General features: G+C 46.4%; 3 protein-coding genes across 5 annotated transcripts in view; all 3 read right to left on the bottom strand.

Moving 5' to 3' along the window:
- The window catches only part of LOC131519899 (cationic amino acid transporter 3-like), a 224,937-nt gene extending 217,820 nt beyond the window's left edge, over positions 1 to 7,117 (bottom strand). The window contains exon 1 of the mRNA XM_058743467.1: positions 7,100 to 7,117. The gene's annotated coding sequence lies outside the window, so the exon portion shown is untranslated. The remainder of the gene's footprint in view (positions 1 to 7,099) is intronic.
- LOC131519898 (cationic amino acid transporter 3-like) overlaps positions 1 to 7,793 on the bottom strand; it is a 96,968-nt gene extending 89,175 nt beyond the window's left edge. Inside the window, exon 1 of the mRNA XM_058743465.1 lies at positions 7,699 to 7,793. The gene's annotated coding sequence lies outside the window, so the exon portion shown is untranslated. The remainder of the gene's footprint in view (positions 1 to 7,698) is intronic.
- Positions 7,794 to 12,116: 4,323 nt separating this feature from the next.
- LOC131519895 (cationic amino acid transporter 3-like) overlaps positions 12,117 to 24,851 on the bottom strand; it is a 236,902-nt gene continuing 224,167 nt past the window's right edge. For all 3 annotated transcript variants that reach the window (XR_009265868.1, XR_009265866.1, XR_009265867.1), the window contains 2 exons: positions 14,801 to 14,918; positions 12,117 to 13,551 (listed from right to left, as the gene is read on the bottom strand). The gene's annotated coding sequence lies outside the window, so the exon portion shown is untranslated. The remainder of the gene's footprint in view (positions 13,552 to 14,800; positions 14,919 to 24,851) is intronic.

The following is a 24,851-nucleotide window of genomic DNA, read 5'->3' as shown; positions in this document are numbered from 1 at the left end:
AAAACATCTGGGAATTAAATAATCATGTCTATTTTACTTCAACATATGCAGGGAGAACAAACAAATGAACAACCAAACTTATAGAAGACAAAACAAACCCATGGATTGGGAATCCTAAGACAGCCTACCACAAACCCAACTTATTACAACACAGAGAGAAACATTACCCTCAAACTCCATGTTTAGAAATGCCCTTTCCCTGTGAAATAATCCGCAATTAGTCCAACAGTTTATATTCAGTCCAGACTCTCTGACCTAAATGTCAGAGTCCTGCTGTAATTCTCCCCCTACCCTCAGGCTCATCACCTCCTTACATCCTGACTTACTCTTCGTCGGATGAGACTTGGTACTGGGAAAGTTTCCTGTCCTGCCATGGAGGTCATCCTCACTCTTTTCTGTCCATATTGACCCTCCAGCTCTTCTCAACCCTATTCTACAGCCTTCCTCTGCATCTACGAAGCCTTGCCTAAGCCATCCTGACTGACGCCCATCTCCAACTTTCCTCCTCTTCCCACCAGTACTTAAAGCCCATCCTGATGCACAGCTGAAACTGATTTTCCCTTTCTGTCTGATGGTGCCTTGTGTGAGTCACTGAAATTCCTTACAGTCTAAAAGCTAAAAGCTTCTCCTAAAAGCTTCTAGGAGGCAGGGCCAGGATCCATATCCCTTCTCCTTCTGGATGCCACAGTCTCATCTCCAACTCTCACTACCCAGGAAAAATATCTGCTCATAAGTGTGCCAAACGACTATAAGAGACATTTAGGACAGAGGAAATGAATATATAGATGTATTTATTTACTACTATACCTTAAAATTCCAGGAAGTAGGACTTTTCTTTTTCAAAGAAAGAAAGGTCCAAACCAAGGTGTAGACAGGACACTAGAACATGCACCATCATCTATTTCAAGAGAATTCCCTGAGGAAATTTCCCAATGAGGGACCTGGGTCTGTGAATCTAAGTTTAATTAGGAAGCAGTCTCTCCCAAAGGAGGTGCTTAGCAAAAGGAGATGCTGAAAGAAATTCAGAGAAGATCCAGGGAAAAGGAAGTCAGCTTTTATGGATTCTATAATGCCCTCAGCTCCCCTTTCTTTCCTTACTCCTGCCCATATTACTCTCAGTCTCTGAGCTCCTTCTAAACTCCAAAACAAAAGTTCTATCCCAAATAACTAAGAAGAAGAATTTCTGTCAATTCCAACAGTACACTACTTAAGTTGCAAGGGTGTCTTCCTTTCTCAACCAGCACCACTCGCTCCCCTTTGTCCTGGGGGCCATTGTGTTCACTCCTCTGTCTCTAAGAAGATTATTTCCCTCACTCTGGACGTTTCCTTTTCAAAACATTCTTCCAAGTAAGCAAATTATACTGGTTCTCAGGGTTGGGTGTTAAATCTTCTGCCAATCAGGAAGTTGGCTTTGTGGCTCCTCCTGAATACCTTCAAAGAGAGTTTGGATACCAGTTGCTTTGCTAGAAGTTTGAAAAAGACTTGAGAGTAGTGCACTGAGGCTGTTAAATAATTAAATCAAGCTCTAAAAAGTTCAGAGAAATGGACATTAAATACAACATCTCCAGAGTTTATATCAATCCCTTTGTATCCAAGTACAACTCCTTCCTGATCCCAAAGTATATAAATTCTCTCAGCCTCCTTAAAAGTTTTCCAGACAATAAAATCTCCAGCCAACTCAACCAGTGGCTCCCAAACAAACCAGTATAAGCCTTTTTGGATAGCTGAGCTTCCCCAGAGTTACAAAGTCCTAAATCAAGCAGCCCTGCATCTCTGGTAGAGGGCAGTCAGGAATGCAAGAGTAGAAGCTTTGTGTTCAGGGCAAGAGCTTTAAATAATAATGTGTGGTGCATGTGCACAACCAATACTTCCAAAGCAGAAACAATTCAGAATATATATGAAAAGCTAAACAGAATAAAATCCACCATGAACACTGGGGCTGAGTCTCATATCCCAGGGTAAAAGACTCTTGGTTAACAAAACCAATGAAAACCGTTGGTTAACGAAACCAATGAAAAATGGAATCTTCCCATTTTCTCTCTCTCTTTGTACTTTATCTAGAAGTCTGTGTCCAATCATAGTCTTTCATTTATTTATTCAAATATAGTGGTCCCCAATTATTTAGCACTGCAAATAAAGCAAAGAAAAACGCAAACATCCCTCCACTCAAGTTGCTTACATTCCTTCAGTAGGAAGCAAACAATAAATAAGTCATACAGAGAAAGATGGATACCATATGTTTTCACTCATATGTGGATCCTGAGAAACTTAACAGAAGACCATAGGGGAGAGGGAGGAAAAAAAAGAAGATAGAGAGGGAGGAGGCCAAACCATAAGAGACTCTTAAAAACTGAGAATAAACTGAGGGTTGATAGGGGGTGGGAGGGAGGGGAAGGTGGGTGATGGGCATTGAGGAGGGCACCTGCTGGGATGAGCACTGGGTGTTGTATGGAAACAAATTTGACAAGAATTTCATATTAAAAATAAATAAATAAATAAATAAATAAATAAATAAATAAATAAATAAGATAAATATATATTGTGTAAGATTTTCAATCAATGCAGCAGAGGAAAGAAAAGCAAGAAAAGGTTAGGATGTTCTCTAGTGGGTTTTATTATTTTAAAATGGGTGATCCAAGACAGCCTCACCTTCACACTGTTGTGTACCTGTCACCACCATCCATCTCCAGAACTTGTTCATCTTCCTCAGCTGAAACTCTGCACCCATAAGCAATAACTCTCAGTTCTTCCCTCCCTGCAGCCCCTGGCACCCGGCATTCTACATTCTGTCTCTATAAATTTGACTATACTATGTGCCTTGTATAAGTGGTATCATACAATATTATCCTTTCGTCACTGGCCTATTTCACTGAGCATAAAGTCTTCAAGGTTATAGCCCATGTTATAGCATATGTCAGAATGTCCTTCTTTTTTAAGGCTGAATTGTGTTCCATTGCCTGTATATCCCACATCTTATTTATTCATCCATCCACTGATGGGCATGTGGGCTCTTTCACCTTTTAGCTGTTGTGAGTAACAATGTCTTTTTGAGTCCCTGCTTTCAATTCCTTGCAATATATGCCAAGAATTTGGGTTGCTGGATCATACAGTAACTGTATACATAATCGAGAAATCATCATATTGTTTTCCACAGCAGCTACAACATTTTACATTCCCACAGGCAATGTATAAGTGTCCCACTTCTCTACATCTTCACCAAGACTTGTGAGCCTCTGTTTTTGTTTTGTTTTGTTTTTAATAGCAACCATCCTAATGGGTGTGAAGTGGTACTTGGCTACTTTTGAGGAATAACAAGCCCTGTGGGGCCAGGACAGAGTGAGCGAGAGGAAAGCAGTCAGGGATCAGGACAAAGAGAAAGCAGGAAGCCAGATCCTTCACGGAAGATCTGAGAGTCACTGTGAGGAATTCGACTGTTACTCTAGGTGTGATGGAAACCCTAGGAAAACGTGAGTTTCACATGTTGCCTACTGATTTTCATGTTCTGTGAACTACATATTGGATTCTCAAAGTAAGGAGAGGACTTCTCCAGGATTTGAACAAAGGCATGGAGACAGCTCACAGAGCTGTCAATAGATCTGCAGTTTCTGATAACACAATGAGCCCTGAACTATCTGCATTCTTGCATCTGCCACCCTCTCTAGACACCAAAGCAGAGATGCCATACGGCCACCCATGGGAGAGTAACATGATGGATTGCTTTCACTGAAGCTGTTCACTTATGGATTATCTCTAGACAGGACCCCATCACTTAAAAATCAAACAAAAATCATTTTAGTACAATTCATTATTGTAGGTTATCCCCACCATTATCATGGATAATCAAGAACTGACATGGAGATAAAGAGGGCTTTTTCTGGAACCTGGTAAAATTAAGAACCCCAAAGACAGGTGTAGAGAGACTCTCAGAAAGGGGGCAGGAACCATGTAAATTAGGTACTCACAAGCCTTGCAGAATTAAATAGATGAATCCAGTCCCAAACCCCAGATGCCTCAGGAAGGACTGTCAAAAAATGTCTGAAATGATCAGAGCTGGAAAGAGAGAAAGGGCCCCAAAGGGAAGCCTGAAATCACATTTCTGAGAGGCATAGAGTACTTTCATAACCTCATTTCCTCTGGGCAAAAAGGATGAAAGCTTTTACATCAAGATGAGAAGTCCAAGGAGTTATTCAATTTCTCAACAATAAACAATCTGAAGATAATGGCTGCCCAACCATTTATAAATGTTAAAAAAATACACACTTGTATGTGTGGGAAGCAGGGGAGACAGAGGGTAGAGAAGGATAAAAAATTTTTGCTTCTTTCCCACAACATCTTTGGAGTCACTGCTTCATGCACATACCACTCTAGTATCATTGCACCATTATTTGGGTAAACAAGCAGATAGCCAGAGCTTCTCTAGAGGCTGTATAGACACCACATAATCTAGTATCATTCCAGGATGGTTGTGAACAAGGCAAATTTCTTAGTCCCTCTGGGATAACTGCAGAGAAGACAGAGTTAAATGCAATGCTCCTCATTCATGATCTGACACATTTACAGGTTTAGTTTCAGTCATAATCCAGTTTTATAAATTCTTAACATTTCTATCACACCTATCAAGATGATGAGCTTGACGAATCAGAAAAGCCTGAGCTTCTGCTTCTAGAGGTCTTCAAAAACTAGATAGGCTACCAGGGAGAATCAAAGTGAGATTTCCCAAACATGAATCAGAAAGACAGCTGGGAAAAGTGAGAAAATGATGTGATACACTGATGTCAACAGTGAAAATAAATGTGTTCTCCAGTTACTTTTATGATTCTCTACTCCATTTTCTCAACCCTGAATCCTATAAACACAGAACACCTAATAAAAGTCCTCAGGAATCTCACTGTGGTTTTGATTTTTATTTCCCTGGTGATGAGTGATGTTGAGCACCTTACACCACCTCATCCTGTCAGGATGGCTAAAATTAACTACACAAGAAACAGTATGTGTTGGCAAGACTGCAGAGAAAAGGGAACCCTCTTGCCCTCTTGCACTATTGGTGGGAATGCTAACTGGTGCAGCCACTTTGGAGAACACTATGGAGGTTCCTCAGAAAACTGAAAATAGAAGTACCCTATGATCTAGAAGTTTCACTATTAGGTATTAACCCAACGGATATGAAAATACAGATTCGAAGGGGTACATGTCTCCCTATGTATATAGCAGCATTATCAACAATAGCTTATCTATGGAGAGAACCCAAATGTCCACTCACTGTTGAATGAGTAACGAAGATGTGGTGTGTGTGTGTGTGTGTGTGTGTGTGTGTATAATGGAATATTACAGCCATCAAAAAGAATGACATCTTGCTATTTGAAATGAAGTGGATGGAGCTAGAATGTATTATGCTAAGTGAAATAAGTCAGTCAGAGAAAGACAAATACCATATTATTTCACTCATATGTGGAATATAAGAAAAAACAGATGAACATATGGGGTGGAAGAGGAGAGAGGAAAACATCACAAGAGACTCTTAATGATAGAGAATGGTAGAGAATGGTAGAGAATGATAGAGAATGATAGAGAACTGGGGGTTGATGGAGGGAGGTAGTTGGGAGATGGGCTAGAAGGGTGATGGGTATTAAGGAGGGCACTTGCTGTGATGAGCACTGGGTGTTATATGTAAGGGAAAAATCACTGAATTCTACTCCTGAAACCAATATTGTACGGTATGTTAACTAAATAAGATTATCTGAATATAAAAATAATACAAAAAAATCCTGAGGAATAAACAGCAGAAGGAAACACATCTGCCTATCCACCTTATTTTCCAAACTAAAGCTGTAATGTAGTTACAATGAACACTTTGTCTTTGTTTGCAATGAGCACTAATCTACACTCATTTTTTCCAAGTCTTGTAAACAGCTTTTTTTTTCCAACCAAATCCTTCCTTTCCTTGTAAGCACAGAATCTAGAAAACCATCCAGTGGTCCTATATATCACTCTACTCTGTATCCACTTTTAGATTAGCAGTTTTGTGTGGTCAGAGCCCATGGTTTGTTCTACCATGTACACACTAAGTAATATGCTACACACAAGGGGATTTAGAAAGGCCGGCTATCTCTCTGGTTATCTTCATTCATATCTTTAAATGCAACCTTCTGTCCTTCCATGTAAGTACTTGGATGTCTCTTTCTGTCTGTATTCTCTCACCAGACTTGGCTTGGTTCCTGTCATTGCCCTAGGTAGCTGCTCACATACTCACCATTTCCCTTGGAAAGTCAGTTTTGTTTTGTTTTGTTTTGTTTTGTTTTGTTTTGTTGTAGGAAAGACACCAGACCATCTGAGTCATATAAAAGATGTATAACGCCTCAAAGTCCTGAGTTTGTATCCAAATATAGATCAATATGACTTCTGAACAAATATCCATCTACCTCACCCCAGCTCTGGCAACATAATCTATAACAACTAGCCTCTATAACCACTTATTAAGGGAAACTCTTTATCCCTCTTCCCTAGTTCTTTCTGGTCTCCAGTTGGCCTTGTGGTTTGTATAATACAAGAAAAAAAAAGGACAAGCATAAAGCAAAAGAATGTACCATAAAAATAACTTTTATCAATTTGGAATATACTTTGTGAAGGAAACTGGTTTTTCCACATGATTTTTCTTTAAGGTTAAAATGTAACTGCCTTCTGGAAACACATAACATGTATCAAATTATGATGGAGAAACATTGAAAAGAACTGCTGGAAGGCAAGAGAAAGACAACTAGAAATAAATATTTGCCACATATAATCAATAAAACAGATGTCATGCATGGATAAGTGCTGTCTTGGGCTTCTGGTGTTGGGGTACATCCCACAGTGTACATGGTAGTTGGGAGGGGAGAAGGGTGGAGAACATTTTAAGACTGCCGAGGCCTTTAAAATTAAAGAGTTTCAAATATGCTTGAGATAACAACAAACTGCCTCTTGGAGACCCAGTGTCTTAAAGACCACTAGGCAGCCACACCCCAGGGGAACTTGGTAATCTCTTCCTCCTACAGCCTGACCTGACCTATAATCAATCCCCACCACAACTGTTGTAAATTAGATAAGAGAGGCAGGGAGATACCTTCAGCAGCTGTAAAAAATAGATATCTAATTTCTTAAGCAAGGAGGAAGAAGACTCTCAAATTCTCTCTGATGGTGGATGGACCACCTTATGAAACTGGCCCTGCTATTCGGCAGAGTCCACAGCAATGTCCTCCCTAAGAAGATATGACACAGACACTTTCAGAATCTCCAGTGAGAAAGTGTGGCAAAACATGAAGGAGGCAGCCAAGCCAGGTAGAAGAATCTTCATTCATTCAAAAAACATGTCTAAGCACACTATGTGCTGGGCCCTGTGAGAAAGACAAAGATGAATAAAGCAAGCTCTGCACGAGGTCAGAAAGGAAAGGCCAGGGAGGAGGGCAAAGCAAAGAAAGAGGTGGGAAGGACTAAGGAGGAGTAGGGCCAGGGAATAACCCAGAAATCCTACCTGCTCTTACCAAACTTGCAGGGCCTTTGGCCTGCACCCCCCAATCCAAAGTCTAGCTCTGGAGCCATGAAATACCCTCTGCTCAAACTGCCCAGAGCTTTGACAGCTAGCGGCACTCCAAGCCCAGTTTCTTCCACTCTGGTTCTGTCTCAGTTTTCTTGCCAATTCTATAAACACAAGAAATCACTTACCCATGGCCTTTTTCTTCCTCAGAGGATAACACCTGAGAAGAAAGTTTAAGCAAAACCAGGGAAAGAAAAGGAGCTTGGCCAAGCAGAGTCAGGACTTGGAGTGGGAGCTCAGGGGGCCCTCGGGGAGGCGGGTCCTCGGGGAGGCGGGCCCTCAGGGGGGCGGGGCCCTCCAAAGGCAGGTGAGAGGAATGGTGGAACAGGGTAAAGGATGTGGATTAGTTGGAATCCTGGAGGCCCTGCATGGGTGAGGAGGTGGACTGAGGACTTAAATGGGACGTTATTTGACTCTTTGTTGCCAGAAAGTTGTGAAATTAGAGTAAGCTTTCCAGGGTCCTGGTTATGGAGGAAGTCCTGGTTGGCAGGAGGAGAGTGTGGGGAGCCAGATGGAGCCCAACCTGTGGTGCTTTGGGGCAAGTCCCAGATCCAGCTAAAGAGCCCACTCAGCAGTCCTTTAAACAAGATTAGAAACATCCCCCACCCCAGCAGCTCCCTGTCTCAGAATCTCCTACTGGATTCCTCTACCACCATCTATCCCCATCTCCTCACCCCATCACTCTGGAACTAAAACTACAAGGGAACTGGCTTAAGCTTCACCACAAGGAATTTTCTGAGACAGTCATTCAGAGTTCATAGTGCATTGTAACTGAATATGCATTGAGCATTGTGCTGGAGTAAATAAAGCCACAGACTCCCTGCCTAAACAGCTTCCTGCTCTAATCATTCAAATGGTAGGTCTTCCAAGATCCTGAAACAGTGACAAAAGGAAGGTGCCTCTTCCTTCTCAGAACATTAATCTTCAAACAGAGGCAAGACTTTTCAGAGATAGAGAACATGGGGTCTACTTAGAGACCCAGAACTGAATGGAGGATTATCAAGAAGCATTTGATCTAAAGGAAAAAGGGCACCATTGCCTCTACTTAATAATACTGAGATTCCTCTAAACTCTAAATTAGTTGCCATAACGACTGTGATGGAGATAGAAGGAGGGGAGAGAAGGGTAGTGGCAGGATTCTCTAGGGACAGAGTCTATACTAACTATACTAAAGCAGATAATTGAAACTGGAGCAGAAAGAATTTCTCCAGATTTCGGGAAGAACCTCCAACTGAAGAAAACCTACAAATCACACTGACCCTGCACTAACACATCTCTAGTAGGCATGAACCAAGGGAACTAATCCAGTACTTCTTTTGTAGAAGGTGCTATGCTGGGTAGTGGGTGAGAGGCCAGCCAATACTAAGGAGCCAAAACTCCTAGAGGCAAAGGAGACAGGCAGGAATTGGAAGAATTCCTGGGGATAAGCATCTGTATGTTTGGTTGGTGTCTGTTCCAACAATTCTAGACTGTCCTCCCCTGCCTCAAGCTGGGATTTTCCTAAAGCTGTATCTCCTTGAGGGCAAGAAGGGCTTGCATCTGCTCCCAAGATTCAATTCCTTCCCCTTTCTTGCTGTGCTATTCACTGCCTCATGTGTAGAGAGTGGGAGGCTAGTGAAATACCTGGGCCTCCAGATAATCAACAAGTAAGTATAAGAAGTATCTCAGGTTTGCAGGGAATGCAGAGGATGCAGAATTGGGGCCCTAGGTCTCTCCTGAAGGAGGGGTAGAGAATGAGGGGCCTGGCAGTTGGAGCCCATCCAAGTGATTTCACATGAAATATCAGAACCATGAGAGGTGGAAGGAGAGAAGGGAGAGGAGTGAGGGGTGTGAGCCAGAGACAGGATAAGGGACTAAAAGACAGACATAAGAGAGGCAAGGAAGATGGAAGGGAGGGCAAGAGAGGGGACAGGGATGGGGAAACTGCAAAAGAAGACAGATAGGAGGAGATGTGGGTGGAGAAACTGAAAGGCACACAGGGTAAAACTCACAAAGATATGACGGGAAGAGAGACCCTCAGAGACTGAGGGATGGAAGAAGGCAGGGAGAGAGCCAGAAGGAAGAGCTGAAGGCAGACTCAGTCCCAGAAAAATCTCAGACAAAAAAAAAATATTTGGAGTCAGAAATACAGAGAGATAGACAGATCTGCTTGACAGAGATGAAGGTGAAGGAAGCAAAGTAGGAAGGAAGAAGACAGGGCTGCATTGAAGATGGGGGAGGGAGTAAGACAAAGAGAAAGAAGGAGGCAGGTGTGGAGCAGGAGGAGGGAACCAGACCAGGGAGGGGGACATATATTTGCTTTATGATCCTCTTCCATCTCACCTGGTCCCTGCTGAGTCTGGCCCCCTCTCAGGTGCTGCTGGGGGTGGATGTGCCCATAAAGCTGACAGGGTGAAGCTGCTGCCATCACTGCCCAGGCTCCCTCCCAGTGCCAACCTTGGGATACCAGAGACTCTGACATGTATATGCCTCCCCTTCTGTCTCCCCCAAAATGCTGCAATCAAAAGACCCCTGAATCTCAGCCCTAAATTTTGCAGTTAAGGAAGCCTGGCAGAACCAGTGCAAGGGGGTTTGGGGGTCAAGGAGAAAGAGAAACAGAGCCAGGCAGGAAGTCAGGCTGACAAGCTCTGGAGAAAGTGCTGGGGACAGACTGGTTAGGGATCATATGGAGAAGAGGGAGGAGAGGGTAAAGACTGGGCCTGTGTCTGCATTGAGAGCTAAATAAGCACGATTCAAGGTATAAGCAAAATAACCTACTAGTGACTGTCCATTAATTTGGGGCAACAATGTAGACACCTTCTGAGCAGTCATCATCAATGACTTCAAGCAGCTCTTCACTAAAGGGCCCCCACAAATACACATATGAAACATGAAAAAGGAAAAACTGAGGCAAAGAACAGAGACCTTGAGGCCAGTGTACATGCTTGAATCTAGGTTTCAAAGGGCCAGTGATGAAGCAACCAGACACATTTGTGAAGACCCAAGACTTAGCATGGCAAGTGGGACCTTGCCCTTTTCCCCGGGCTTTATTGGGTCTCTGCAAAGACTACCCTCCCCAGCTCTTCTCAGAGCCAGGGGAGACCCTAAGAACATTAACTCAAGCAATTTAAAGGGGAGTTGTTCTCTCTGGCTCACTTCCCTGACAGTCACATTTGCAGGTCCCAGACGCCAGAAGTCTGGTTATAACTAGAGCCCAAGGATTCTCTTTAGCAGCAGGAGGGAGGGTGGAGAGGGAAATTTCCACAGAATCCTTTGGAGAAGACAAGACAGCAAAACCCACCAGTTCCATCCCACTCCCATGGACACATAGAAGTTTAATAAAGTTTAGAATGTCCAGGGCTACTAGGTAATTAAAGCCAGGATCTGGGTAATTACATTTCTTCTCTAAGCTCTACCCTTGACCTCCCTCCTCCCCCATGGACACACATCTTTTATGAAACACATTGAGTCAGAAACTTTAAAAACTGCCTCCACTAGAGAGATGGCCTTAATTTCAGCAAAGAAATTTAGAATACATTTTGAAAGGATTTCCTTAGACCTCAGGTAGGTAAATGCTAGAACCAGAAACACACACACACACACACACACACACACACACACACACACCACATAGGAAAAGGAAAGCCCTCTCATAACTATTTTTTTGCCTGTGGGTTTCACCTCCTCATGATCTGTCCCACATTAGGGAAGAAAATATAGTCTCTCTAAACGTTAGGAAATCAATTCCCTTCTAACCCTTAGATCCAGGAGGGAGATGGTTGTTTCCCTTCCCCAGTCATGACAAACATTCTGAAGAAAGGTGACAGAGTCTGTAGGTAAGAGCCCGGTATGCAGAAGCCTACTTTGCTGTTCTATCCCCCAAGGCCTCCCTAAACTTTGGATCTCCACCAATCTGCACCTGTCAGTGAACATTCTTTGGACTCCCCCTGTAAACCCAGCCCAGGGGGAAAGAAAGCATTCCAAGGGAGGATTAGCAGGGCCCTTTACTCTAAGATGTGAGAAGACAGACACACAAGACAAGAAACCTGGCAGAGAAAAAAAACATATAAATTAATAGAGTGTAGCCAGATCCTTCCAGGGCTGAGGGAAAGAAGATGGAAACAGAGATTGAGAATACAAAGCAAGATCAGAGGGGAAGAATTACCAGATTTAAAGTCTGGGAGTGCTGAGGGCTTGGGAGCCAGGAGGCTGTTGTGCTCAACAGATATGGAGACAATAAGCTGAGAAGATATCAAAGATGAGCATGAGGTGGTTTAAAATGCCTAACGTGGGGCGCCTGGGTGGCTCAGTCAGTTCTTGGTTTCGGCTCAGGTCATGGTCTCACAGTTCGTGGGTTTGAGCCTCACATTGGGCTCTGCGTTGATGCTTCGGAGCCTGCTAAAGAAAGATTCTTTCTCTCTCCCTCTCTCTCTCTCTTTCTCTCTCTCTCTCTGCCCCTCCCCTGCTTACGCTCTCTCTCTCAAAATAAATAAAACTTTAAAAAGATAAAAAATAAAATAAAATGCCTAATGCATTTAGATATATACATCTTTACAACTGTACAGAGTTCTGTGGTATAAATTTCATTTTATTCTCAATAATAGGACACAGAGTAGGTCTCTTTTACACATAATAAAACCATGGCACAGAGAGGTTAAGTAACTTGCTTCAAGTCACAGAACTGGTAAGGGGAGGAGCAAAGAATCAAAGGACTGCACTGTGGTGTCCCCTCCTGCAGGTTCTGCCTTGGGAAGCACCCAGGCTTGGGGCCTGTTGTGTGAGGGAGAAGTGACCCCCCAGAGGGCAAAAGAGGCCCTTCCTCCTGAGGCCCTTCTCAGCATGTTCTGCCCAGGAGAGCTTGGCCAAGTTGAGGTCTCATCTGGGAAGTGGGGAAATCATACCTTACACTCTGAATATGAAAGGCTAAACCAGATCATTTACTGAAATTCCTTTAGCTTTAAAATACGGAATTCAGTCCATGGAAGGGGTGGGTGAGGGGATAGTCAGGATAAAGGTCTCAAAGCCTTCAGTCTTCCCAATACCCCTCCACACAATCCTGTGTCCCTCTCTGTCTATCTCCTGATCCCCAGGGGTCTCTTCCCCACTTGTCTTGGCCCTGGCAGTACCTCCAGCCATGGCTCACTAACCTGTGCAGTCCAGGCTCAGTCATCCTCATAGCCTCTGAGGATAGATTATGCTGATTTCCAATCCAAGTATTTATTCCAGGCCGACAAAGCTGTCTCCTACCTGCCTTATTGTTTGCTCATCCTGTTTCAGAATCAAGAGAGACGTTCTCTTCTTTTCCTCCTCCACCCCATGTCCTGTTGGGTTTGTCCTACAGCCCACTCATAACTCCTTTCCTCCAGGCAGCCTTCCCTGATGAACTAACTTGACTTGATTCTGAATTTCCCCTTGTCCTTTGCACTTGATCTGTGTTGAGTGGGTATCATTGGGTAACTTTGCATATTAGTTGGCAGGGAGGAGACTGTAAGCTCCCCAAGGGCAAGACCACTTGTCCCAGTATTTCAGGCAAATGCAGGTTTCATGCCTCCAGTACCAGGCTGGGAAAACTCCCACGAGTACAACTACCTGTTTTTCACAAATGGACAGGAACATTAATCTGGGCTCTAGTGGCCACCAGAAATGTCTCCTTCTGTCACATGCTGCAAAAGTATCTCCTTCACAATGACCTTTCAGAACCATTTTGGAGGAGGGCACATCCTCCACCATGTCTGCCCACATTCACCTTGTATTTAACTGGAAATACTGCTTCCCGGCTGGGTCCTCAACTTATTCTCCAGCCTCAGAGAAAACTTGGCTGTTTTTAAAAATCAGATCCACCCTGAAGGACAAGCATGTGCCTCTGGTGAGGATGGTCAGAGCCATGCTGCAGGCTGTGAAGGTGATCCCCACAGAGGATGCCAGGTGACCAGGCACCTGCAACAGCAGTTGTAAGTGAAGCTCTCGTGAAGAAGATGGTTGTGTGGAACAGGTTCCTTGTACTTAAAACATGAGAGAGAGAAAGTCACCCTAAAAAGCACTCACTGGCCACCTCCCCACCTCCCCAAAGGGTTGTTCCATCCCAGCCCAGCCCCTCTGGGGAGACAAGCACCCTGCTTGCTCCCCACTTTCCCCTCATCTGCTTCTCAACAGACTGTCTCTCCCCCTGCCCCTCTCTCCCTCCTGCAGTGAGAGGCTCCCTCCTTCTCCCTGTGTCTCTGCACACCTGCTTCCATCATATTCCTTCTCTTGCTCTGTCTCCCTCTGTCTTCTGTCCATTTCTCTACTCCCTGTTCCACTCTCAGTTTCTCTCCCTCTGATCTCAGTCATGGCTCTGTCATTTCTTCTCCATCTTAGTCTTTCTCTAACTCACATCTTGTTTCTGTTCTCCCCCCTTCCCCTCTACTGCCCAGAGCAGTCCTGCGGAGGGAAGGGAGTGGGGTCTCCTTCAGCACCAGAGGACTAGGTCATTTTGTATGAAGCTCTGAATTGTTGTGTTCCTGCCACACACACACACACACACACACACACACACACACAGACACACACACCAGCTGAGACCTTATCCTTTGCAACCTCTACCTGCCCTTTCTCACTGCCTCCCCCTCTGGTCTCCACCTCCTCTTTTCCCTTCTCTGTCTCCCTCTCCCTCCCTTTCTGTGTGCACTTCCCTGGCTGCCTCCTCAGTTCTGGACCTGGGTGCATGGATCTGTCTTTGGATCTGGGTCCATGGCTTTTGGACCCCCTAAGCCTGAGTTGAACTCATGTGTCTCAGGTATCTGCCTCTACTATCTCTGACCTCTGGGTATCTCTGTCATGGATCTATCACTCTATTCTCTGGATGCTCCTCTCTTTCCTCTCTCTTGTCTCTCAGTCTGTCTTCCACTCTCTCTTCTACTATGGACTGTCTCTATTGACTCTATCTGCATCTCTTGGACTGCACAGTGCTCATACAGGCTCTGTCTTCTTGTTCCCACTCTGCTGGTCTTTGCTTGAATTTACTGGGCCTTTCTGTCCCTATCAATGTATTGGTGCTCCCAAACCCCATCTCTGCCTCCAACTTCTGCCCTATCGTTCCTGGGGTGGGGTGGCGCTAGGGGCACAGAAGGGACATGGCAGGCAGCACTTTGTGTGGAAGATGGACAGCTGGCCCATTACAATATAGTGCCAGCTCCAAATGCATCCCTTGCTCCTCACAGAAGATTCTCCAGGACTCCAGATGCTGGTGGCCTCCTTGCCTGCTATACTCACCTGTCAGACCCTGAGGCTTGGCCCTCTCCATCCCCAGTCTGTCCATTAGGAGTTGCTGGAAATTCTGGGAAGTCACTGGAGGTCCCCCTTGGTCAGGTATCTACTTGTCTGGAACATTCTGTCAAAAGAGGTTTCAGGAGATGTGAGAGGACCCACTAGAGGTGCTTTGCTGGAGGGGCACATGAGTGTGCAGAACAGAAAGCCTGGGAACTTTGCCTCTGCATCCTGGGCCAGACTGCCCAGGGGCTCCTTGTACCCCTCAGACAGGCCCACATGGGCAACCAGCTCAGGGAGGAGATGCAGCAGGTCTTCAAATACAGGATGGGGAACGAAAAATATGTGTGTCTCTCTTCTATCTCTTCATGTCAACTGTAACCCTCCTTGATCATCCCAGTGATCATGGGACCCCAGCTGAAATCCCAGTCATTCCAGCACCTCCTCCTCGGTCATTTATTTACCTGGTGCCCCTTCCTCCACCTCTCCCCCCTGTCCACCCAATGACACTTGGCCCTCGGGGTGTCTTCCCAAAGACAGGCAGTCACTAATGAGCACTGAGCACTAGAAGGCGAGGGTCAAGGGCAGTGTGGTGGGTGGGAGGGGATTCCAGAGCTAGCAGATAAGGAGTCCTGTCAGCATCTGTCAAATATGCCATATCACTCCCTGCCAATCCATCTCCCTGCTGAGGCTGAGGGACTAAGTTTAGCCACAAACTCACAAAAGCCTAGATGCACAAAGCATGCTCAGCTCTAGACCCATTTTCTCCAGCAATCTCACTACCCGTGCCAGACAGGGTTTGAAAATTCCTGAAGATTCTGGGAAGCTGAGGTTGTAGATGGAACTCAAGGAGAAAGAGAAATTGCTCCCTCTGCTCAATATCTTGATCTCAGCTGCTTGTCTCCACCACACATTACCAAAAGCATAACTTAAAACCTCAGGCAATGGCAAAGAGGGTTAAATCTCAGGAAGACTTTCCAAGCCCTAAAGAGATCGTGAGTGCTCCAGAACCCAGGGGATATGGGGGGGAAATATGAGGTTGGATGACCTTATTAGGATGCAGTGTTGTGCATCCAGATACAAGCAATTTCCATCTAGGGGTCTAGGGAGATAACTCTGTGAACTTGATGGGAACTTTCCCAGCTTCGACCTGCGAAGACCGTGGCGGCCACAAGAGGGCGGCAGAGAACAGCTCTCCCTGCAGAGCCAGCCCTGGGTGCTGAGATAGGGCTGGACTGCCCAGGCTGGGGGAGTCTGGCTCCAGCAATAACCCAAGAATTTCCAAATTTAGGAAACCCTTCCCGCCGCCCTTTCCACTGGCATTCGTTATTCACTTTGGCCCCTGGAATTCCATCACCCATCCATCCCCCTTCCATTTTCTGGGGGCACAGTAGAGACACATAGGTTTTCCTTTAAGATTGTACAGCAGGTGACATCCCAGCTTCCCGAGGTGATGCTTCACGGGATCCAAACTGATAACTAAAGCCAGAACTGCAACCCACGTTTTCTTGCTTGCCAATACAAGGGTCTTCCCATTTTGTGCTGACTGCTGCTCTTAACGGAGAAGCATACTTTATAGGCCCCAGTGGGAAGCCTGCTCACTTCACTTGTGAGTGTGTCAAAGCTGTACCCTTCCCCATGTGATATATTTACACACATGACAATGCACACAGGACTGTTAACCACGGAGCACAGACACGTACACCACAAACACTGTGCTGTGCGCACCCTCACCCTCAGCACACACACTCCTCTGCCCCTCAGAGTCCCACGGCCCCTGCCTCTCTCTTCCTATTTCATGAGCTGCAAGAGGAACTTCTTTTCATAATTTGCTCTTTCCTGTGTTAACAAAGCTTCCTCAAAACTGCCTGACAGCGAAGCACTTTCCCATATTGAATCTTAGTCCCTCCCACCATAGCCCTGTACACATGGAGAGGAAGGGCCATCCAGAGTCCTCACCTCTCTCTTCCCAGGGATCCTCTGTCTCAGGCCCTTCACTGCTCCTTGCCCCTTTCATCCCTCTTCTGACCTACTGACTCCTCCTCCAGATCCTTCTTGCTGCCACTGGCCCTTTTTTAACCTCAAAAGCTGGGTCTCCTAGGGAGGTGAGCACTGAAAGGAGAGAGAAGTAAGGATAGAAGGGACAAGGAAAAACCTAACTTCAGACCAGGAGAGGGCTCCGTTCTGTTGCCTTTACCTTCAGCTGGGAACTTCTGGTTTCAGTATGATGACCCCAGTGTTCTGACTAGCCTTACTTCCTCCCCTCTCCTGGGAGCTAAAGAGCTAAAAAATAGGATAGTAACTGGACTGAATGCATTGATTAATTGGAATAGAGACAGTTTGGGGGAGGGGAGCAAATGTGCAAACTTGTGAACTGATGGGATAAATGCATGAAAAAAGGCATGCCACCCCTCTACCTACCCCCTTCCATGTAGCCCCCACACACATGAATTCCCTGCCATTCCCCAATCCAGGACTCCTTCCTTATATAACAAGATGAGAAAAATATGCCAACCTTCCAAAAACCTCATTCCAACTTTCATCCCATAGGGGAAACCTGAAAAGACAGAAGTCTCCTTTTTTTTTTTCCTCACCCCATGTGCCTCCTTGTTCACTGTGCAGTTTCCCACTAGACCCTCTGGTTGCAGCCCCCACACACTTTCCCCAGAATGGAAGAGGCACCAGATATAGCCTCCTCCTGCAAAGGACTGAAACAAATGCCAGTCATGTTAGGGGCCTCTCAAGGTACCCATTATGCTATGAATTCTCAAGTCAAAACCATCTGATGTTTTCAAATGGATGCTAGGCAGCAGGGAAAAAAACTGTAAGACAGCCAATTGGGAGGGAGCAGGAGGAGCCAGTCCTTGTCCTTGTGCTCCCAGCGTCAAGTTCCACTAGGCTGGAGTCCCGTACAGAGCATACCTCTTAACTTAATCAGTAAGGTGGGTGGCAGCAAATGAGGCAAGGGAGAAATGGTACCTCAGAGGGAGGGTGCCTGGACACAGCCCCCTACCTTGAGTCCATAGAGCCAGGGTTCCTGGCCAAGATGTCTAAGCAGTGGCAGCAGAAACAGAGGGGGGTAGTCAGGAGAATTTGGTGATTCTCAGCCCCCAGTAAAGGGTGCTGTACTTGGTGGGGGGGGGGGGGGAGTAGAGGAGGATGTATCATCATGGGAGCTTATGAGGGACTGGATTTTGGTGCCTGGAGAGAAAAAGGCTTCAAAGGGACTCTGGGTGAGACCAGAAGGACTCAGGCTGACTGAGACAAACACTGCATCCCCTCTTCCCTCCCCAATATACCCACTGTACAGAAGACAATAACAAGGGCCATGATGGAACTCAGCTTCCCCTCCCCCCACCACCTGTGAATCCTGAAGCCCAAGCAGAGAGAGTTCTCCAGGGTGTGAACCACTCTGTTCCGTGGTCTTCATCTCCACAGACCCAGTGGGGCAGGAGAGAGGAGGATGGAGGAGAACCTGAGGTAGAACTGCCCTCCCTCAGAACCTTCCTCATAGGGTCCTTCCTCTGGCCTCCTTCCCATATGCAGTTTTTCTGGGTATATGGTGGTTCTCTCCACTTCCAGTGCTCCATGCAGGACTTCAGTCAGACCAGAGAAGTGACTTCCCAGGTCTATGGTTAAAATTAATATCTTAACCATAGCCACACACAGGCTGGAGTAGGGAAGGCTAAGGAACCTGGGTTTTTCTGAATAGGCCCAAAGAACTGAGCATGATGAGATTGTTGGAGAAGTGAATAAAGTACGCCAAAGATTGCCGATGGGGCTAAAACAGACTCTGGTCTCTAGCTTAGAGACCTCTCTTCCGGGTTCTTTTTCCCTTGCTGTGCATGCAAAAACCCCCACAGATATGGAAGCTGACTACTATAAATTACCCTCCCCACTTGCATTTGGCGCTCAGATCTTTGGAGAAATGGTCTCCTCTGAGCCTGCTGGTGTTAAATAAATCTCCTATCCACCAAGATCTCTGAGTGCTGCTTGGTTTTTCTGCCAGCATTCCAGACTTGTTCCATAACATATTTGGTTCCCTGACCAGGAAACCCAATCAAACTGGCCCATTGTTGTCACCGGTTTGGAAAAACGGTGAGGCAGTGACAGAGCAAGTGATCGCAGGGGAGAAGGAGCGCTCTGCCTGAATTTCAGCAGTCTCCTACTCAGTCATCTTGGGCCCACCCCACTCCATCGTTCCCGCCGGACTCAAAGAGACCTGGTAGGTGAGGACCTGGACCCGACGTTGGAACTGGTAAGGCTGAGGCCCCAAAGAAGGCCCACCCAAAAGGGTGGAAGGGGGACATGATCAATCCCCAGAGGCCTTAATGGTCTCACAGGTAGAAAATTTTATGGGAGGGAATGTAATAGACTCTGGTGTGTGTGTGTGTGTGTGTGTGTGTGTGTGTGTGTGTGTGTGAATGTGCGGCTCGGCCAGGCTTGCCAGTCAAGTTTGAGTTTGTGGCTCCATGGATGGGCACCCTTAAGGTACCCAAAAGTCTATGGAGTCTGAATGGGCTATACTGTGTCGTGGTGAGTGTATAAGGCCTAGGGCGGTATCAGATCAGATTCCGATGGCAAGTCACAAAGCTGAGTCGGCTATGGCCAAACCTCACCTAAAGTTTCCCTCAGGAATGCAACCAGAGGAGTATCTGATTGGTCCTCTCATCTGAGGGGATACCCTCCTTTTGTCTGTCTTTGTGACACCGAACAGGAGAAAGAAATTAATAATGGGATCAAAACAGAGTAAGCCTACGATTTTAGAGGTCATGCTCAAAAATTTTAAAAAGGGATTTTCAGGCAGTTACAGGGTGAAAATGACACCCATGAAGTCAAGGACTTTTTGTGAACTAGAATGGCCCATATTCAATGTAGGATGGCTCCCAGAAGGGACACTAGATGCTTAAATAGTGCAGCAGGTTTGGCTAATAGTCACTGGGAACCCAGGCCACCCTGATCAGTTTCCATACATTGACTCCTGGCTTGAAATTGCCCAAACTCCCCCGCCCTGGGTGCGATTCATCGTTAGCAAACAGCCAAAGGTTTTAGCCACTTTATCCGGAGGCTCGCCCAGGGAGCCAAAGAAGTGACCCACTCTTTCTCTAATATTTAAAGGAGACAAAAAAGATATTGTCTTTCTGCCTCCTTATGACTCATCAAGCTCCCTCCCTCCCCCTCTCCCTGAGCTTGAAAGTCCTCCTCCATCTGTCTCACCACCACCACCACCACCACGGCCACTATCACCGCTGCTGCTGCTGCAGTCGCTGCTACCCATCTCCCTGCCCCTTTTGGACATGGAGAACACTCCCCCACAGGGGCCAGCAGCCAGACTGTGCCCCAGACCCAGACCTAACATTCTCCCAATTCCTGCAAGGGAGACGAGAGAGCCTGAAAGACAGAATGAGGATGGAATAGTTCAGCCCAGATGTTCCATGATGTGTTATCAACCTTTCTCTACAACCAACCTCCTCAGTTGGAAACACAACACTCCATCATACTCTGAAAAGCCAAAGCAATGGTCGACTTGATGGAGTCCCTCTTCCAGACCCACCAACCAACTTGGAAAGATTGTCAACAGTTACTCCGTACTCTGTTTAATACAGAAAAAAGAAGAAGAATGGGAGAAACACAACAATACCTAAAAAGTCATGCACCTCCAGGGATTAATGACTCTGCTGTCTGGGCTCAAGCTGCCACAGCTGAAGAACACCTAACATGGGAATTCACTACAGAAGAAGGACAAGCCCACATCCGATGATACCAGGAAGCCCTTCTTTGGGGAATCCGAGCTAGAGCCAAAAAGCCCATGAACATGACTAAAATATTGTCAGTCACACAGCGCCCTGGAGAGTCTCCTGGAGACTACTATGAAAGATTATGTGAAGCATACCATGTACACACCCCATTTGAGCCCAAGGCACCAGAAAGTCAACAAATGGTAAATACCTCTTTTGTGGCACAGATGCCCCAGATATCAGAAGAAAACTCCAGAAGTTGGCGGGCTTTGCCAGGATGAATATCACTCAGCTGATAGAGGTCACCAGTAAAGTTTTCATTAACAGAGAAGTCACAGCCAAAAGAGAAGCGGAGAGAAGACTAAAAAAGAAGGCCACCCTTCTCACAGCAGCACTAAAAGAAACAGATGCTGCAAAGATGGGAAGACCCCAACCACCAAAAGGGGGGAAGCCCAGAGCTCCCTTAGCAAAGGACCAATGTGCATACTGAAAAGAGAAGGGACACTGGAAGAATGAACGTTGGAATCAGAAGGGGCCCTCAAAACGCAGCCGATATTGGGAGGAACCTTGAGGCGAGAACCTCATTGGTCTTTCTGGGATAGAATCAGACTGAGGGGGACTGGACTCTTTCTGTCTTGGCCCCCATGAGCCCACGGTCGAAATGAAGATAGGGAGACAGACAATAACTTTCATGGTTGACACAGGAGCTGAATAGTCCATTGTTACTTCCCTGGTGGCGGCCTTAAGCCAAAAGACGGCAACCAAAAGGGGCTACTGGGACACGGGCGATACAACAGCCCTTCTGTCAAACTTGACAATGTGAACTTGGGGGTCACAAGGTCCAGCATGAGTTTCTCTACTTACCTGACTGCCCAATTCCTCTCCTGGACCAGGATCTGCTCCCCAAACTTGGACCCCAGATAACTTTTGAACCCACTGGACACACTAGCCTCCAATTAAACCCAAGACAGAAGGAAACCCTGGTCTTGGTGATTACCCTGCCAAGGGAAGAAGAATGGAGACAAATCTGTGCCAGGGCCTTACCCTGTAGCCCCTCAGAATTTAGGCTTACATTCCCCTCTGTATGGGCTGATGATAACCCACCTGGACTAGCTCGGAGTTAGGTCCCCATCATTGTTGACCTGATCCCTGGAGCCCAACCTCAGAGACAAAGGCAGTACCCCCTTCCACTCAAGGCTAGAATGAGTATACAAGAGCACCTGACCAAGCTCAGAGAAGCAGGTATTCTAATTGAGTGCCAATCGGCTTGGAATACCCCTCTCTTTCCAGTCAAGAAGCCAGGAGGAGGATATTGACAGTACAGGATTTGAAGGGCCGTTAACAAAGTGACTGTTTCTTTACACCCAGTGGTTCTGAACCTGTATAATCTCCTCAGCCAAATTCCTGGGTCAGCCAGATGGTTTACATGCCTTGACCTAAAGGACGCTTTCTTCTGCCTCCACCTGGCTCCTCAAAGTCAACCATTGTGTGCCTTTGAATGGACTGAGCCCGTTAAAGAGTGCCAGAGGCAGCTGACCTGGACACAATCTCCCCAAGGTTTCAAGAACTCTCCCACTCTTTTTTGGGAAGCATTAGCTGCAGACCTCACTGACTTTCTGAGGGAAACCACAGGGTGTGTTTGTAGATATGTAGATGCCTGCCTCCTTGCCAGCGACACCCAAGAAGACTGCATAAAAGGTACCAAGGCTCTCTGCAGCTCCTGTCATTTTTGGGGTACCAGGCCTCTTGGAAAAAGGCACAGATTTCTCAGCACCAGGTCCAATACTTAGACTTGCTCCTCACATAAGGAACAAGAGAACTAGGACCGGAAAGGAAGAAAGTTACCACCACACTGCCACAGCCCCAAACAAAATGAGGCTTGCGTGAATTTTTAGGGTCCACAGGATTCTGTCACATTTGGATTCCCGGATTCTCAGCCATAGCAAGGCACCTCTATGACCAGTTGGGAGGGCCAGACCGGGAGCCCCTCACATGGACTGAGGAGGCAAGGGCCACTTTCACAGAAATAAAATTTGCTCTGGGACGAGCCCCAACCCTGGGTTTGCCTGACATACAAAGGCCCTTTAACCTCTTCATACATGAAAAGGACAAAATAGACCTTGGAGTGCTTACTTAGAGCATGGGGCCTTGGCAATGGCCAGTAGCCTACCTGTCAAAAAAAACTTGAACCTTTGACTGCAGGATGACCACCGTGCCTCAGAGCGCTGGCAGCCACAGTCCTGCTCATCAAGGAGGCAGACAAATTCACACTGGGACAAACACTTAATGTTAAGGTCCCACACACAGTCATGTCCCTCATGAGCACCCAAGGATATTGTTGCCTCTCCAATTCTCGGCTGACACAATACAAAGGCCTTCTCTATGAAAACACAAGTGTCACTCTCGAAACAGTAAGAACACTAAACCCAGTCACCTTACTTCCCATGGAGGAGGGAGAACCTTACCATGACTGTTCTGAAGTAGTGGATGAAGTCTACACCAGCTGCCCAGAACTCCAAGACCAGGCTATAAGACCTCTCTGACCAAGCCTGGAGATCACCCTGTTCAGAGATGGGAGCAGCTATTTACAAGAGGGCAGCTGAAGAGCAAGATAACCACAACCACTGAAGTTCTGGAAGCCAAGGCCTTGCCGGAAGGATGGTCAGCACAATGAGCTGAACTGTATGCCTTAACCTGAGCCCTCATCCTTAGCAAAGGTAAATGAGTTAACATCTACAATGATTCCTGGTATGCCTTCACTACTGTGCATGTACATGGGGCCATCTATAAAGAAAGAGGCCTCCTTACTGCTGCAGGGACAACTATCAAAAACAAGGAAGAAATACTAAAGCTTCTTGAGGCCATATGGCTGCCAGACAAGGTAGCTATCCTACACTGTAAAGGACATCAGAAAGGAAATGACACCATAACTCAAGGAAATCACAGAGCTGCCGCCTGTGGTGACCCAGGCAAAGCTCCTACCTACACTATGACTCTTGCCTCCCAGAGGGAAGCCTCCCCGCCCCTGTACACAAATGAAGAAAGAAGTTGGGCCTCAAAAGAAGGGGGCACACTAAGTAAAGAGGGATGGTGGGTCATGCCAAATGGACATATCTTTGTCCCATTGTCTATGGGAAAACACCTAGTGAATGAATATCAACAACTCACACACCTAGGAAAAACTTCCCTAGAGGCCTTCCTCAAAAAGAACTACTATATTATCCAGCTGCCGGTATTATGCCGAGCTGTCAGTGAACAATGTGTAACATGTGCCAAAAACAATGCTTGGTCTGTCCCACAGCCCCCGCCTGGCACATAAAGGATGGGGGCCACCCCTTTAGAAGACTTAGAGGTGGACTTTACCAACATACAACCAAATAAAGGGTTAAGGTACCTTCTTGTAATAATCTGCACATATTCGGGATGGGTCAAAGCATTCCCGACCAGAATGGAATGAAGTCGCAAGGTGGCCAAAGCTCTTCTATGGGAGATTGTGCCTTGGTTTGGTCTACCCTTAAACCATACACAGTGATAATGGACCCGCATTTGTGGCAGACATTATAGAAACCCTGACAAAGTCCCTCAACATTACCTGGAAACTGCACACTGCTTACTGACCCCAGAGCTCAGGGAAAGTAGAGCGGATGAATCACACCCTCAAGGAAACCCTGGCTAAGTTCCACCAACAGACTAATTTCCCATGGCCAGATTTACTACCACTGGTCCTCATGCATCCCCGATGCATGTCTGGGACACTAGGATTCTCCCCTTTTGTGTTATTATATGGGCACCCCCCCACCATGTTTAGGAAAACTCACAGTAAACCTACACCAGATTGGAGACAAGGGAATAAGGGAACAGCTCCAGACATTGGGGGCAGTCCTAAACAAGTTACAGAGATACATCATAGAGAGGGTCCCAATTTCCTTAGGGACCCTCTTTAACCCCTTTCCGCCAGGAGACTCTCTGTGGGTCAAAGATTGGAAGAAGGAACCTCTTAAACTATGGTGGCCTGGGCCTAATACTGTTATTCTAACAACTCCTACAGCCCTTAAAGTTTCAGGTATCACCCTATGGGTCCATCACTACAGAGTTAAGAAGGCCAACTCAGAAGAACCCACAACCTGGCAAAGTGATCCAGATCCAGTCAACCCGCTTAAACTGACCCTCAAAAGGGAAACTGATCCCTGAGAACTCCAGCCCTGCTCCAGCTACACCCCGGAAGCTGGCTGGCCTGCGCATGGCAGAAGCTTGAGGAATCAACACATGAACCTAACCCAGGGGTTTGGATGCAACTCTGCCAGCCCTTGCCCCTTACT

The sequence above is a fragment of the Neofelis nebulosa genome, chromosome 8 (assembly GCF_028018385.1).
Source record: "Neofelis nebulosa isolate mNeoNeb1 chromosome 8, mNeoNeb1.pri, whole genome shotgun sequence".
Taxonomy (NCBI): Eukaryota; Metazoa; Chordata; class Mammalia; order Carnivora; family Felidae; genus Neofelis; species Neofelis nebulosa.
This window is presented reverse-complemented; position numbering and strand designations above follow the sequence as displayed.